At 36.9% G+C, this 17,663-nt stretch overlaps 1 long non-coding RNA gene across 1 annotated transcript; it reads left to right on the top strand.

Moving 5' to 3' along the window:
• The first annotated feature begins 6,276 nt into the window (after window positions 1–6,276).
• On the top strand, window positions 6,277–16,965 carry LOC139963824 (uncharacterized). The gene is made up of 4 exons (XR_011791766.1): window positions 6,277–6,827; window positions 11,062–11,154; window positions 14,760–14,915; window positions 15,475–16,965. It is a non-coding gene; the product is annotated as an uncharacterized lncRNA (long non-coding RNA).
• Window positions 16,966–17,663: the final 698 nt, after the last annotated feature.

Genomic DNA, 17,663 nt, shown 5'->3' with positions numbered 1-17,663 from the left:
TAGGAACAATACTTGTTATGATTACAATTACTTGTTATACTCCTCTCATCCTTCCTCAGAACCTTCTTTGAGGCTTTTCTCCGAACATCAATATTTACTTTCAATTGACTACTTCAAACGCTCCTATCAGTGTGAATGACCACCGTGGGTTCCTATTCAGGAACTTTAGCAAACGATGGCAAATAACAAATGTAATTTCTCTCAATTTCTACACCAACTTCATTACACCGGTTAATTACTTTCTCTTCCAAGTGTTTCTTATTCACTTTCATTCAGACCAAGGTTAAATATAGTTGACTAACTCAAATTTCGACCGAGAGAGAGATAATGGAGAATAAAGTCGAAATATGAAAGAGAAAGTATAGAAATTCGAGGAAAATAGTGCCAGGGAATATGCCAATATCCTTATCTGGGAGATCGTTGAATGTATGGGGGTTTTCTCTTGGGTAAGACACCAAACTCCTGTCGGGTTTCTCTCCGCCTACTCAATTGCACTCAACTCCATATGTTGATACTCATCTATGCCACTGGGGGGTTGTTACTGGATACTTTTACAGCTTAGAACCCTTCCGTTTCCTATTGAACGGAATAACTGCTATCTTTGTGTAACGTAACCAAGTTTATATATAGGTATTAAGTATGTGGCAAATAAAGTTCACCACTCTTTCGTTTGACCCGCTCTACATTTAGGAAGATCCAGATCACCGTTCAATACAATTATTTTATAATTGGGGAAGTTATTGTCATTACTTCAGTTTAACCAAAGAAGAAGAAGAATAACATATATACTTTGATTCAATTATGACAATGAATAACTATTAAATAGCAGGTGTTGATGTCAGTACAAATCACCAAAGAGATGCCATTTAGTTTTAAAGTTAATTTAAAGGGCAGCAATATATAACTTCTTAAAGGAGGCATGAGAACATGAGAACGGTAATCACCGTGTCAGTACCACCGTGTGAATGCGTATTATTGGCTTTGCATAATTGGCAATGACTTGAATGAGAGCGTCTCACGCAAGTGTTATGGTTGAACAGAGTGCACCCCTGGTGCTTTTGAATCTGACAATTTACACATAATTACCACTTTCAGAGGCAAGCCAAGCTGTATTTCTATAAATGGATATGTACTAAGTGAGAGCTAAGACCACTTTAATGGTACGCGTGATGTGACAAGAGTTGTTATTGTCTGGTTGTCGCGTTATACGTAAGAAGGGTAAATCATTTCGTTTACACATTTTTAAAGAAAGAAAATTGTAAAAACACTTTTTCGAATTTAATTTACTTGTGGGTTAGTTGACGTATTGTTTTTGAGTCTTTTTAAACTTAATTAAGAAGTGTAATTAATTTAATGAAATACTGACAGGCTTGTATAAGGAAAGCGCATCGTCTTCTTAATTTCCCAATAGTTATGTACAGCGACACATCCATAGCTTTGTAAAAGAAAAGTAGGCATACTCTCTTAAAATGATAGACTGAATTTTTCAGTTTGAAGTGCGATTGAAATTGTTTTCAGTGTATTGGACTGAGTTTAGACTAAAAATCACTCAATATATTATGAAGAATCCGTTGCACTGATCAATATGTGTTTACACTGACCGTAGAAGCCAGTCATATTGTTCAATTTTGTCACGGGATCGCGTCGATGTCAGTCTTTCTATTCCACTGAAATGACGTCCAATCGTTCTCGATATTTGTATTATTACAATACCTGAGTGGCGAACATGACCGGTACCGCGCACTAGCGCATTGCATGCGGCCATGTAGATAACGCGGAAACGCGGAAATCGATAAACCGAGTTCGGTAATCGAGATACCGGGTTCGATATCAACGTTTTCCGCGGTTTCTGCGTTATCGACCTTTCTATATAGCAAGGTCGAAAACGTGGAAACCGCGGAAAACGAGAGGAATTTGTCAAGGGATGGTGACGAAGTTTTTTGGGCGGATTTCAGCCTATATGCGCCAGGAAGTGTTGCGGGTTCAAAGCTATTTCACCGTAAATGTTGGTCGAAAACGCGGAAATCTGAAAGTTTACAATGGATGAGAACATTATTTTGTCAAGGGAGGGTGAAGAAGTTTTTTGAGCGCAAGTCAGCCAATATGCGCCAGGAGGGGTGGGGAAGGGCTTGGGCTTTTTTTATCACTAAATGCCGGTCGAAAACGCGGAACTGTTTTTTACAATGGCGAAACTAGAGGACTTTGTCCAGGGAGGGACAAGAGTTTTCGGCGCATTTCAGTCAATATACGCTAGGAAGGTGAGGGGTTGTAGGCCTCTTTTTTTAAAACTAAATGCAGGTCGAAAACGCGGAAATGTTTTTAACAAGGCGGAACTAGAGGAGTTTGCTAAGGAAGGGAAAAGAAGTATTTTGGCCGGCGCATTTCAGCCAATATGCGCCAGGAAAGATGTGGTGAGGTGGGTTGAGTTTTTTTTTCATTAAATGCAGGTCGAAAATGCGGAAATGTTTTCAACAAGGTGGAACTAGAGTAGTTTGCTAAGGAAGGAAAAAGAAGACAGAATACCCACTGAAGCCTTGGCTGATGACCCCCATCGCAATCACCCGCCGAAATATCATATAACAGGTATGTACGAAGGAGGTTAATTGGGGACCAGTTATTTCATCCTGATAAGCAGGCGGGGTCATCATATATGGCCTGGGAGATTAAGGAAGGGGGGGGGGTTGACGAAGTTGTAATCATGAAAATAGTTAATTTATATTCCAAAGGTGCAGCAGGGGCACTTTTCGTTCTAGAAAGGGGCACTTTTTATATTTTTAGAAAACTTGGGGCAGATGCCCCGCCCCACCCCCTCTAGTTCCTACACCCTGAATATTACAGTCAGTCCCCGGCTGTGCGAAAAGTGCTTTCTTTTCTTGTAGAATACGCACGGGATTTCTTGACGTCACTCCTAATTAATATTTAATTAGGTAAAACTTACCATTTTCGAAGGACAATTTCTCAGTCATTAATCAATGTATAGGTCTGGTAATAGTTGAATTTGACGAAGAAAGGGTGTTTAATCCAATCGTGATTGACAAATGACACAAAAAAAGGAATGGAAAGGGAATTTCGGCCGTATTTTTCGAACGTAAATTAACCACTTTCGAACTGTTTAGAAAAATGTTTTTTTTTTCGGGGGGGGGGGCATGATATCATCATTTCCAAGTTTGAAAACTATAGTATATTCGCTAAAAAAAAAACCTTTACCACGATTAAGTATCTATTTCTCTTCAAATCATCATGTAACGAAGTCAATTTCACAACAAATATATACGCACACGAATATAGGTAACTAAGCGTGATAAAACTAATGGAACTGAGTTGGTTACATCGAATGACAGGAGGAACTACTCATGGCAGTGAAATGACTTTTCTGTGTGGGTAGGGGGCATAAGGACGCCTGCAGATCATGAAATACTCACTGCCAACAAATGCAAGCAATGCCATATCGTAACAATCGCTACTTCTAGTACCCAATACTACTGTAGCTGTACAATCAGACACTCAACACTGGTTTGCATTTATCACCAGCAGTACTTTTATTTAGAGACTCTCATGAAGATGGACCCATCCTGGTGCTCTACCAAGTACAAGCCCTGCCACTGCAAAGAGTACAATCCCTGCCAGCGCCCCTTCAAATTCACCCTCCTGAAATTGTATATGTGGTTGCTATATTAATCAGCCTATGGAGCCTTGATGGTATCGAGACGGGCCTTTGTACTGGGTATATTTTCAAGCATAACTAGTTTTGTGGAAACATGCAGATTATACAACAGGCAATTTAATATGACACCTGAGAGGGCATTATGGCTTAAAAATGGTGAGACAAAGCTCTAGTTCACCCACTGAAAAGACAGTGGTTGCCACTCTGACACCAAGATGTGGTCAGGTTTGTGGGACTTTTGGTCAGATAACTTCTTTTTTAAGAATGACAACATATTTTTTTGGGTCTCTTTATTCCTCGTTCATATTACATGAAACTTTTTAGACTATAGAGACTTGAGGTAAAGCAGTAGAACGGCCCGTCCAGGCAGGAAAATGTGGTCGAACAGTTAAAAAGCACATGAATACCATAATATATCATCCTATATTTGATATAAGAAACAATTTATATATGCTCCCAGCAAAAAAAAGTACCCTAGTCTTACAGCGGTAAACTATGGTTAAATTGGGGTAAAACATGATAAATTTGCCACAGTAGCCTTATAGAATAAAAGTATGGTACATACTTATTTTACTTAACAAAAACTGTACATACCATATGCTGTAAACCTGTTTAACCTTTATATTGTTGTCATGCTTGTTTTGACTGCAGCATATTGACCAAATCTGGTGCATATAAAATAGTATGCCATAATATACATACGACATCATGTCATACAGTATGAGTTGCTTTGTTGTATGTTTCAACTAGGCCAATTAAGATACAATCCACTAATGGGTGAAATGTAAGGTAATGTGGTGTAATGATTATAATTAAGTCAAGTAGTGAAACTATTGTGCAATTGGGATACAACTCTGGTAAATTTAGGGTAAAACTGTGGTAAAATTAAGGTAAAACCATAGTACAATTAGGGGAAAACTAATTGGTACTATGATTATGATTATTACATTTCGGTGTCAGAAAAGATGCAACTTTACTATCGAACACAAAGTGCTGCTTTAAAAGTGAATAACATTCCAATTCCGCGATTTATCGCTAATCTAACTGAAGTTAAGTCTCGAGAAATATCTGCATATTTAATTAATTCGTCTTCTGTATAGGTCTTTCTTCATTTTCTTGTTTTCTTGCACTTTCAATCTTGTGAAAACAACACTAAAGACTAAAGACAAGTAAAATAGTTAAACAGAATTCTTTCGTAATTTCACCCGAGGGCCCGAATAATGATTTAATTTATTAACTTATTTGTGTATGCAGACCTCCCTACTTAAACCACAACAGCTTCATTCTAGACGAAGAAATGGTAAACTTAAGGATCAAATGAGATCCTACTTGCTTTATGAAAAGACACCCACGTAGTATAGATAGAATAACATATTGATTGAAAGTTGTTTGTCTAATTTCTTGAGCACTATTTCCTGAGGTGAACGACTCTCTCTCTTAAATGAAAAGCAGTCACGGGTCAGTAATACATTTCCTAAATAAATTACCTAGATGAGCTAAGATTTCGATCGATCTAAGATCTTGAAGAATATTCGATAGAGTTAGTTATTAGAAATTCCCCTTTCCGCGACCATATATATCGAAGCCCAGACATGTAGGTCGTATTTAAATTAGATCCACCTCCCCCTCCCTCTGGAACCGCCGGATACTACACAAACTACAAATATTTTCATACCCACAAACTCGTTCACGTTCGCACTTGATCGCCCGCTCAGGATCCAATTGCTGGCAGGCGATCCATGCATATGAAGTTACGTTATTCATTGGGCCCCTGCACATGTGCACCTATGCACCTAGTATATTATGAATTCCGTACAGAGTGCGTCCGCATAACGGCAGAGGCTGGTGCATTATCAACAGGTGCAGTATTAAAGGAACAGTCCCCAGCCACACTATTGTACAACGGATACTTTGTTTTGTAGGATCAGTTACAAATTATTCTGTGGGCGACGTCAAAATTACTATGGCTTACTACGATAATAGTAACGATAGTGAGAGAGGGACTCATGGGGCACGATGCCAAATTGTTTGATAAAATTAAAAAGTTTGATCACACATCGAGTATGGCTCAGTATGCAGGTGTGAACATTCGCCATTTGTTCCTACAAGCATCTGACCTCAAATGACCTCTGCACCCCTACACAACAGGGTTAATATATGGGTCCACAAATATAGGCAAGTATGGTGCCTGCGGACCCTCACATTCTCACATTTCGTCAGCTCCTAACCTGCCAACCTCAGACCAAGGCAACATATTGCAGTACCCTCCCTTCTCACAGTCATGTAGCTCGCGAAGCGGACGTGTATATCCGCTGGTTTGGCGTGAGCACTGACACATTCAATGTAAATATCGACACCTGTTGTGATGGCGCGGGTTACGACTTCGATACCCGACGTTCAAGGATAAACTTATTCATTTTTTTCGCAGCTCATTTGAAGAAAATACGAATTACTGTGCTTCTTTGTCCTTATAAAAAACCAACTCAGATGATGGGAGTTGAATATAACAAAATATATATATTTTTTTTACCAACCCAAATCTCAGATGGGGGGGCACTCGGGGGGGGCACTGGGTTTTCCAGGGGGCACGTGCCAGTTTTTTTAATGTAAACAAATCTTTTAAGACAAAACAAAAAAAAGGTCCATGTGACCCCCTCGGAAAAAAAGGTTGTTTATTGATGCAGGCTGTCTAACGTGCAAAATAAAGCTATAGGAAGCTCCCTAGTGTATTCCTATCTCGAGTAATGATTTTCTAACACATGGGGTTTGGAATGTTCGAATTTGTACAGTCGGATTGGTAACGGATAATTATCCCCCTATATGTAATCCATCTCACCTGTTCGGTTTATACACGGAGATTCATTTTAAAGTAATATCGATTCTCATCACGCAGAATAATGAATTAGCTGGTACATCGTCGTCGCAAAACGTTTATTCAATTATTGTTATTTGCTTCGAGTGGAGGGCGATTACAATAAATGGTAGTTCATTGGAGTTCGTTGCAGTGATGCAAATAATGTTTGCTTTATATACTTTCTCGACAGCTGTTGTTAGCGTCTTTCTTAGGAATACGGCTGAGTCGACACCAATGAAGAGGACCTCTGGCAATAATTTCTGTAATCGTGAATTGATATACCAATATATTACAGCAATAAAACGTCAGGTAAGCTTTGTTTTTCACATTTAATACATATATGAATACATATTTAATGCATTTATTATGCACTTACTATGCTTATACCATTATTGACGTGTGAATTTTTTCGATGTATTTTAGTTGTTAGGAAAAAATTCCTGGATAGTTTCTTGTCTATGGCAGTGCCAGTAGTATGCGGTAAATTATTACACCGCGTTTTCGTGTGTGTTGTGTGATACAAAACTCTGCAGTAGTTTGTTTATACGTTCAGAACTAGTGTCAAAATATTCGATTTTGTACTTTTCACTAAAAATATGCTATATTTAGTGATGAATTGCTCTTAAACCATAACTACAGGATACTTGATTCTTTCAGAGGTTATTATGTCTAGTACAAACAATACAAAATAATGATTGCAATGCTTTCCTATAATATATTTGCAAGTTGTGCAACTCTAAAGTTGCTATTTCATGCTGCGATGCAGCATGAGGTAGGGGTTTTGATGCCAATTTTTTAAAACAAAGTAACCATGTTAGAGCTGTCAGAGTTTTATACTTCAGTTATAAATATAAAGTACACCTAAACAAATTTCAGGAATCTAGCTTTTCTCAATATTAATTTATGAAGTTGTTATGTTGCTTAGATGTCGTCTTTGACAGCCAATAACTCAAAACGCGTCATGTTGAAAAAATCTGATATTTTTTTCTGAAGCGATGTAGTACCACCCTGTTTGTACAAAAAATTCAGGAGGATGTTTTGCCTTATTTTGAGATGAAAAATCCTCAAAGTTTGGGACTTTTACAAAAAACGTTTGTGACTGTTTTGATGTTCCACATGTTTTGAGCCTGGGTATTGTACTTCAGGTTCATTAAATTCAATACTGTGCAGTTTTTAATGTCATATAAACAAAAACTATTTGCAATGTACTTGTCTCAGTGTTTCTGGTTTAATTCATTTAATTAAAAGACTTTAATATAAAATGATTGTCAACAAGTACATACATGCACAGTGTGTACAGTACATACATGTGTGTACATGTACAGTGTGTATTAGTAGTGTTAGGTGTAAACATAGTCTTCCGGCACTCATTGTCCTTATCCAAATGGATCCCCACCAAACATGATACTTGTGTTCAGGTGCTCCATTTCATTACGATACATGATGAGAAATTCCAAACAACCAACGCGGTAATACCTAACAGATAATCCCCCAGTTTAGTGGGATAGTCAATAAGTACTCTCATGATCGCCACATGTATCATGATGTTTAAGTAGTTAGTAGATTAAAGCGCTCCTTTTCTCGATATCCAGTTGTGTGAGGATGCTCTTGAACGACCTTGTTTTGTAAAGAAAGTACATGTTATGCACCCGTGACAGATATTTGTCGCCAGTTTTATTCGTTAACTTAATGGTGCCACACACAAACACAAACACGCACACGGATATATTTATATATATATATATATATATATATATATATATATATATATATAATAAATTTGATATATATATATATATATATATATAATAAATTTGATATATATATGTATTGGTAGTACCATTACTGATATATAAAAATAATATTACCATTCCCCTAAACAATTTCGGTTTGTAGGCATATGGCTGTAACGACACAGAGCTGATTTGAGAGCGTAATGCGAGTTACCGAGAGACCAAGTTTTTAACTTTTTTTTTCACTGCAGCAGATAATTTCCTGCCATTTCATATTATGCTTCTAGTCAAAGTAAAGAGTATAACAATAGTTGAAAGAATTAGAAATGTACCTAGTATATAGATATAAAGAGCCATTGAAAACTGTAATGCGAGTTACCAGTAATGCGAGTTACCTCTGTAATGCGAGTTACCATATATTATTCCAATCTCACAAAGCACACTTGCAGTACTACTGATCAACAAAGCAATAGAGCCTAATATATACTTTTATAAGGTGTGCACAGTAGGTACTTCCTGTACCCAGAATGCACTGCAACCTCCATTACATCACATGTGACCCTTAGGACAGTTTCAACAGACATTGATGATTTTAACACCTGACCTTTGTGGAATCACGGACCTCCCATGTTGCATTCAACTGTGACATCATCAAATGAGTAAAGTAAGAACATCCTTTCTCCATTTTAACATTAACAATTTTTCATGGGATATTAATTGCTTAATACAATATTTAGGACAAATTGTGAGAGCTTAGGCTATATTAGTCTGTAGCCTATCACATAGTAATCTAGTATGTTCTTGGATGGGCAAATATTGTAAATCATGACCATTATAATGTGCCTTACATCCTGATGGAAATAATTCTTGATATGAAACTGATGTTGCCAAGGGTTTGGGCACCTCGGAATTAGTGGGGATGGGCAGAGGGGAGGGGCTGAAGGGGATTTTGCAGAAGGGAAGATTGGGGCCACTGGGGGGGGGGGAGGGGCGGTGTTGCGGAGGCTTGGTCAGTTGGGATAGATTGTTGTGGTTTACCAAGTCAAATGTGTTTTCCCAAATATCATAATGTGCAAAACCCTTCCCCAATATGAGTGGCTTAAGTCACTACAATGTGAAAATCAACCTTAATTTGATACAAAACACCATCCATTCAAGGTTATCTAGAATGGCCTACCACCATGCCCTCATTCTGCATGATGATACATCTATTGTGTTATTGTTGATAATGTTATTTATACTGATAGAATTAGGGACAAGAATTGTTTTATTAGTTTCATGCTTTTCCTAAGAACCCTAAGTACAATTTTTCGAAGTTCCCAATCACTAATCAACATGCCAAAGAAACTTTTATTGTACTTCACTATAAGCTTTGAACCTGTTTAACTTTCAGTACATGTTTTGAGACATTAAAATGGAAGCGGAGAGCTGCCAGTTTTGCTTGGATTACCTTGACTGGAAATTTGGATTGATAATTCAAGAATGGACATTGCAATCTTGTTAATCAACAATTGTTCAGTTGAATTTTCTGGTTCAATCAGCTTCGATTATTATTGATATAATTGTCAGGATGGATAAAGTTTTTGCTAATTGTTGTTAAAAGTTTTGTAAAGTGTTTTACAGTTTCTAAGAATTTCTAAGAGTTCCAAGTGTTTAAAAAATGACTTTGGAGCATATCTTTTTCAAAGAATTTGATCAATAAAGAGCAAAATCGATGACTGGACAAAGTGTAATGCGAGTTACTGTAATGCGAGTTACCAGACTTTCCACCCTCTATACCACATCTGAAGTTGTTTCATATTTTCTACTGCTGATATATAAACATCAGTAGGGTAGATATCTTGTACATGTATGCAATTGAAAACATCATTCTTTGTTTGAGCACGGTGCCATTTTGTACCGGTGTCAATTTTTCAGGTGTCCTTTTTCCGTAATGCGAGTTACCGATATTTGGAAGCGCACCATACATTAAGGCGAACATAATTATAGTTCTTGATAATTTCATTTTGTAGTTATGAATGTTGGATATAACACCACAGAAAATTGAGGAATTACACTTATTCAAACCACAGCACTTGGATTATAAAAACAGGAAAAAGTGTAATGCGAGTTACCATATATATATATATATATATATATATATATATATATAGCTATGAATGTTTAGCTATATTTGTCCGCGTACAAAGCGGGAGGCCCGGGGGGTGCGAATCCCGGTGGAGGCTGGAAGTTTTTTCACTGTTCTGGATTTTCCTTCTCATTACGTTTCATTTATATATATTCATTTGCCTTTGTCGTTTACCTCCATTCCATTAACATAAAGTCTGTTCAAAGTATCTCTTTCGAGATCGGCTTTAGGAATCACAAATGATTTTCGAGTTGGTTAGCATCATGTTAGATCTCTAGAGTAAGGCAAAATATGTCACCAAAAACAGAACTAGTATTGTTCGATACAGGTGTCAAACGCCTACAATGAAATAACGACCTTCCTTACCGGTTTCGAACCTCTGGACATACAATCAGCGTCCATGGCCTAGTTGGTTAGGGTGTCCGCGTACAAAGCGGGAGGCCCGGGTTCGAATCCTGGTGGAGATTGGAAGTTTTTTCACTGTTTTGGATTTTCCTTCTCATTACGTTTCATTTATATATATATATTTATATATATATATATATATATATATATAAATATATATATATATATATATATATATATATATACATCTTTTACATCTTTTATTTTGGATTTTCCTTCTCATTACGTTTCATTTAAATATATATATATTAATATATATTTTTTAATTTTCATACAGACACAATTTCCTATAGGACAGTGTTACCGTTTTAATTGCGAGCAACAAACAACAGACACTGTGATTAGAGGATTATGTGAGGCACGTGATCTGGTAAGCTAAAATGCCGTTAATTTCAGACCCATTTATGAGTGTTGTTAACAGGATAGTCCATACAAAAGGTGGCTGATGAAAGTGTATTATATTTCTTAGAATCCTGGTACAGTACAATTCAATCCCTAGAGTCCGTTTGCGACATTTGAACCTGAACTTGAAACATCTCGTTCACCAGCCCAAGAAAAAAGCGGAATGTTTTTTTTCTCTTTTAGGCTGGACTATCTTTTTAACATCCTCATTAAACGAATATTCTGATGGCTGGAAAGATTGCATTGCAACTATGCTGTTATTTGTTTTCATGTTTCAGTCAAAATCACATTCATATGGCGATGATTGATGAATTCTTATCAATTTGGTGACAGTTTGTGAATGCATCTTGCACGAGCAAGTGTCAATGATGTAATTTTGCAATTAAGATGTAGATCATAGTTGAAATCTTTCCCAAAAGAAGAATATAATAATACCAATACTTCTACCAAAAATCAAAATCTATCAGACCTTCAATGAGGTGATTTTATTTGGTAGGTTTAGAACATAAAGCTTTTGACTAACATCACCCCCTGATGACAATATTTCACAGACCCATCAGTATACTGTGATCCTCTGCATGGAGCAAATTAGGGTTTATCATCAAGTCAAGATGTTACTCTCCCACTGAGAAGTCGAATAAGAGAACAAAGATCAAAGATCAAAACCCAATATCAAGATATTGGGTTTTCAAATTACCAATGTTAAATATGCTTGTGTGTGTTCTTACCTTTATATGATAATAGTTCTCAATGTCGATATATACTATATGATTTATCTCATAAACTGTATCGTCATGTTCACATTCATAAATACATAACATTTGCAACTTTCCGTACATTTTACAGTTTTGAAGTGAAGCGAACCGCGGATGGCGGGGGAAATTACCGGGATTTAGGGTCCTACGCTTCGAACTCATAAGTGATCAATGAGGATGCAAGAGTGTTCTTGCGTTGAAACAACGGCTGACATTTTATTACAAACTCTACACAATATGAAAATGAAAATATACAAGTGAAGAATAAGTCATGACACATGACAGTATTAAATGGCTTGATATAATAAATGGCTATAAAGGACTCTTTACTATCTTAATTAAAACTATCCTTACTCGGGGAAAAACCTATACTCAACCTATGAAATATTCACAGAACCTATGCTCCAACTGTGAAATACCAATTACAGAACTCTATCTGTAACATAAATACTCAAGCTACGAAATAACTCTTGTACTCTTACAATGCTGTATTAAAATGTGTAAAGCGTATAAATAACAATGTAAAATGAACATTATGAAATAAACTGCATAAATAATAATAAACGTTTGCCAACAGGCGAGGAATTTAACACCTTCGTAATGGCCAGCCTAGGGCAACACATGCCAGCAGCAACACATTATAGGCCTTTCCACCGTACTGTTCCTAGACAGCAGGAATTTCTACCTCCTGAACCCACAAACTCTCAAGAGACTTGGCACTCTATAGCTATCCATAAAGGCTAAGATTAAAGGACAAGCTCTGAGACAACTCTATAGTGACCAACAGTAAACAATATGTTGAAGATACAAAATACAAATACAGTATACGCTCTCTACACTGCGAGCAGTACAATACAAAAATACAGTTACAATAAATAATCTCTCAATACAACTCAACTGTCAATACAGTACAATACAATACAATGACACACTTCACTGTCAATTACTACAGTATAATAATACATAACTGTTAATAACTTTTGGGTAAACTGAAACTCAAGGTACTGTAACATTACAGTATAAAAGTACGCAATACAACACACGTGCTTAACAATACACGCTATACCCATAGGACCAAGGTCCAAAACACAACCTATCATGTACTTTACACAGTGAAGTACAACCTAGCCAGAGGGCAACAATTACAACTACGATTCAATTAACAATAAGGGTACGTACGGCACTTTAAATAATAACAATATGTATTACTTAATCTCTTACTACGCTGAAGTCAGCTCGCTCGCGGAAACGAAGAAGAGGACTCTACGCTCGCGGTAAAGGAAGCTCTCCACGCTCGCTATAGAGGTTAGTATGATCCGCCATCTTGGAAACCAATGGCTTCGAGCCAGAAGCCGAACCATCCAAAAACCTGAGGCATCCTGCCTCTGAGAAGGGTGACATCTCCTTCCTGACTTCAGGTGATACAGATAATGAATAACTCTGGGCAATTAACAACCCGAGAATAAGTGAAATTAACAAAAATATGAACGGGATCACGAGGCGATGCCCCGGAGCTCTGCAGGGACGATGCTGCCATTAAAACGACGTATACAGAACTGAAGAACCACACGTGGAAACAGCTAACGCTAAAAACTGACTGTTACGAACTATTACGTAAGACATGTAAATACAACGGGTGCACACTACAAAATTTCACTTCACTACAGAAGGGGACGAGGAGGCAACAAATAGAAGTAGAACCCTCCATGCGTTCTTCTCATCCACTTTCTCTTACGTCTTTCCTCTTATACATAGTCACAACGAGTAGTTGATCCTTTCATACTTACCTTGAAATAATATTATACTAATTATCTACTCTTAACGCTGATCAAATTGGTCATCAATTAACGTCAAGAAACAACTAATTCGTATTAATATTTTGTCTAAGTATTTTAAAGTAAATCATCATGGTTTCCTATTTTAACCCACTGTCAAGAACGTTTTGTCCCATAGTCTTTTTCCCGTTCAACTTCGAAGCAATTTGTATTTTGGTGGTAAAATACTGCAGGTCAGAAGTGGCTTACTTTTAGGTTAATATGTTCTTACGAATTAAGGAAAACGTCATATGGTATTTACGTTACCGCTTCTATAACGCTAAAAGGGGCAAATGATTTAGTGACAGGACTGCATATGAATGGAAGCTTAAGTAGTAAGCCAGGTGCCAATTTTACCCTCATGCTGATTGTGGGCATTAAGCGTGCCACAGCTTGCTATAAATGAATGCACTTTTAAATCTGCAATTATTGGTGTGTTTTCTTTATTGTTATCAACCTATTTGTATCAAACTCAAATAATAAAGTCATTTACAATAATGGTTGGTTACTTGGCTAATGCTCGATTACTTAAATTTACCATAATTTCGAATTAAAATTAATAATTTATTTCATAAAGCGTAAAATCCACAAGTGCTCTAAAGCGCTATGTAACAGGAAATAAATATATGACACAAAATATGTAGTAAAACTGCAGAATAAAATACAATATAGATGAGTATGAAGAATAACTTGATTGAACGATACCGGTGAGACTTTGTAGAACTTGCCTTCTGCAAAATTAAGCTACCATGCTAAAATAATCATTGTCTAGGAGCCTTTGGACATTTTTCAAATGAAAGAAGGTGTATTTTCATCATGGAAGATAACATTACTTATTTCTGTGAGAGACAACATACTTTATAAATACAAAATATACTGCACTATTACAATTTCATATACGGTAAGTAGTTTTACTTTTGTTTTTGTAAGAATCGTTTTCACTTTTTCCTGTGACACTTTGAACATGATAAATATGTTTCGTGTTAAATATATTTTCTCATCAGGGATACGATTCCCAAGACTGGTGTACTATGTTAATTTTATCGATGACACAGTTATCCGGACACTACTATAGAAATAGAAATCCGGACATAGATGATAGACCATTTGCTACATTTCTACAGCTCGATGACCTTATCTGTCCAACATACAATGCGCCGGTTAGTTGGCTGACTTTCTTCACAATCCAATCAAAATTCAGATATACCGTATTATCATTGAGGCCCACATCCCTATAACAAAGATTCAGATGTTCACTTCCAGTTGCAAAAGGGATCAATACAGAGAAGTAGAGCAAGTACATAATATAGTCTACCTATTTGCTGTTATCGTAGTTATCGTATAGGTATACTATATTATATATATATGTTATATATAATAATAATAATAATAAAAATAATTACAATGACAATGGCAATAACAATAGCGATACTCGTAGCGATATAGCAATAGCAATAACAAGTGTCCTTTAAATGAGGATGTCAAAATTGAAAACTGTCCGGATGTGTTCTTTGTTATATGATGATATAATTGATTGAGGGGGTAGGGTGGGGGGGGGGACTTTTACACCACTTCCTCTCTCAAACTCATGAAAAGATGCATAGTAGCAATAGGCACAACATTGTAAATGTCAATTTGTTTTCTTACCGAACATCCCAAGGTTCCTATGAGGTCCTCTCAATCATATAACTCATCCATTTCCTTCATTTTCTATTACAGGTATATGTAAGTACGACAGCTAGCTTGCAAACGCTTTTCTGTTTTGCTATATTTGCTATTGAAAAGGAATGTGAGTTTTGAGGTACAATACCATCCCGCTTGTGCGAAGTTAGTTGTATTATGAAGGACGAATGCTTTGTGACAGCATGTCAGAAGCAACACATGACACATTTGTGGAAGAATGTACATGTGAGGAATGCTTGAACTAGACTTGAGAGGTGTGAAGTCACACAGTGCATACATAATTGCTATTGTTGCGTGGCTTTCAAGCTCGACGAGGGAAGCAAGAATAGGTGTGAACAGAAGCTGAGAGTGCTGAGAACAACGCGTGTGAGCTTTCATTGTACAATATACGATTCTGAAATGTCCATGCTTGAACTTGAGAACAAAACTCGATCGACGTTGGAAAGTCCTACATAACATAGAGAAAGTATATAACATACTGAGCAACTGGGCATGAGTGGAGAGGATGGACGAATCACTTAACGACGTTCGTATAAACGTGATGATTGGAGGACAATTTAGTATTTCGTTCGCGTTATCAACACGCATCATATTTCATTAACAGTGATATACAGAAGAGAGAAATGGAAATTTAGTACATAACGACATCAGCATATAATATAACAAAAGAACAAATTATAAATTATATTAAAATGAGCTAAGCTTCTTTACAAAGAACAGAGGTTCAATATGCCGTCTGATAGACGGAGAGGATGAATGATTTGTACAACACTGTCACAGTCTGTTACCCTGTCTAATTTTGTTTGTCGATGATATATTTAGCCTTCTTCCATCCGTATTACAGGGGACGCTCTCCAGCCGACTACGCATGTCCAAAGGCAACTTCGCATGGGTATTAGGTGACAACATGTACTTGCATAACTCAATGGTTGCACCTTAGGTGGCCTATTGCATTTCATGGAGAGTGTCCCCTATTGTTAGTCTTGTACAGCGTTTGATACTCTTACCAGTGAGTTGTTATGGAACAACTCCCTGCTCTTACAATATAGTGATATTCTTGAGCTTTATGTATATATGCGTTGGATTGGTTCAGGAGTTGTGGGGAAAAGTATATGGTCCGAGACAGCAGTGAATAAAGAACAGACAGACATTTTACCTGTTCACTTAATCTTAATTTGTACTTGTTGTGTTATATATCTATAGGACCCCCGTCACTATAGGAACGTTTAAACTAGAGAAGTATTAAATGTTATGTTATTCACACACACATGTGACAGCTTACACATGAGGTAAGTGTAAAGAACATGAAAGGATGCATATTGTCCTTGTTCCATTTGTCCTGTTATGATCCTGCACAGCAATGGTGATTCAGTGACAAGTCATTGCAGGGAGATGAAGCCGGGGAACTGGGGATACGTGCCCCCTCGGTATTGTGAAAATCTAATTCCATTAATAGTTAGTACCCATTTTGACAGCTGATTTACACAGAAATTACAGTAACTACTGCAAATATAAACACTTTGTACCACAGTAAAAACTTGATTGTGCGATCAATTCTGCTAAATCGGTAACATGTGCTATGAGGATTACAGTTAGAACTGAGGATATGTGTAATTCCAACAAATCCAGTTGTTTGGAATTTGTTGGAATTACAAATATCCTCAGTTCTTACTGTAAACGTAATAGCACATGCTACCGATTTATCAGATTTGTCAGCACGATCCAGTATTTACTGTGGTACAAAACTTTGGATTTACAGTAGTTACTGTAATCTCGCTGCGTGAATCGGCTGGATACCATCAAGACGTTCCGAAATGTTGCTAAGGTCAGTGTTACTCACAAAGTTCCTAAAGTCATCCCTCCTCTCACCCTTCCTTAGAACCTTCTTTGAGGCTTTTCTCCGAACATCAATATTACTTTTACTACTTTGAAACGCTTCTATCAGTGTGAATATACCACCGGGGCTCCTATTCAGGAACTTTACAAAAATTGGGTTATGCTTATCGGACATTATATTATCGAAGATATCTACATATAATTCATCAATATTTGGAAGTATAGTTCCGGGGAGGTATAATAACGCAATCGACAGTGCAAGGCATCGACACAAATCAATTAGTCATTAATCAATTGTTATTCACGTATTTGTCCATGTTGCATCTTGCCGTAGAAATCCCCCCCCCCAAAAAAAATAACCCCCATCAAACTGGATTTGTTGATATTAC

The sequence above is a fragment of the Apostichopus japonicus genome, chromosome 22 (genome assembly GCF_037975245.1).
Source record: "Apostichopus japonicus isolate 1M-3 chromosome 22, ASM3797524v1, whole genome shotgun sequence".
NCBI lineage: Eukaryota > Metazoa > Echinodermata > Holothuroidea > Aspidochirotida > Stichopodidae > Apostichopus > Apostichopus japonicus.
Note: the sequence above shows the minus strand (reverse complement) of the source record. Positions and strands in the feature narration are given on the sequence as shown.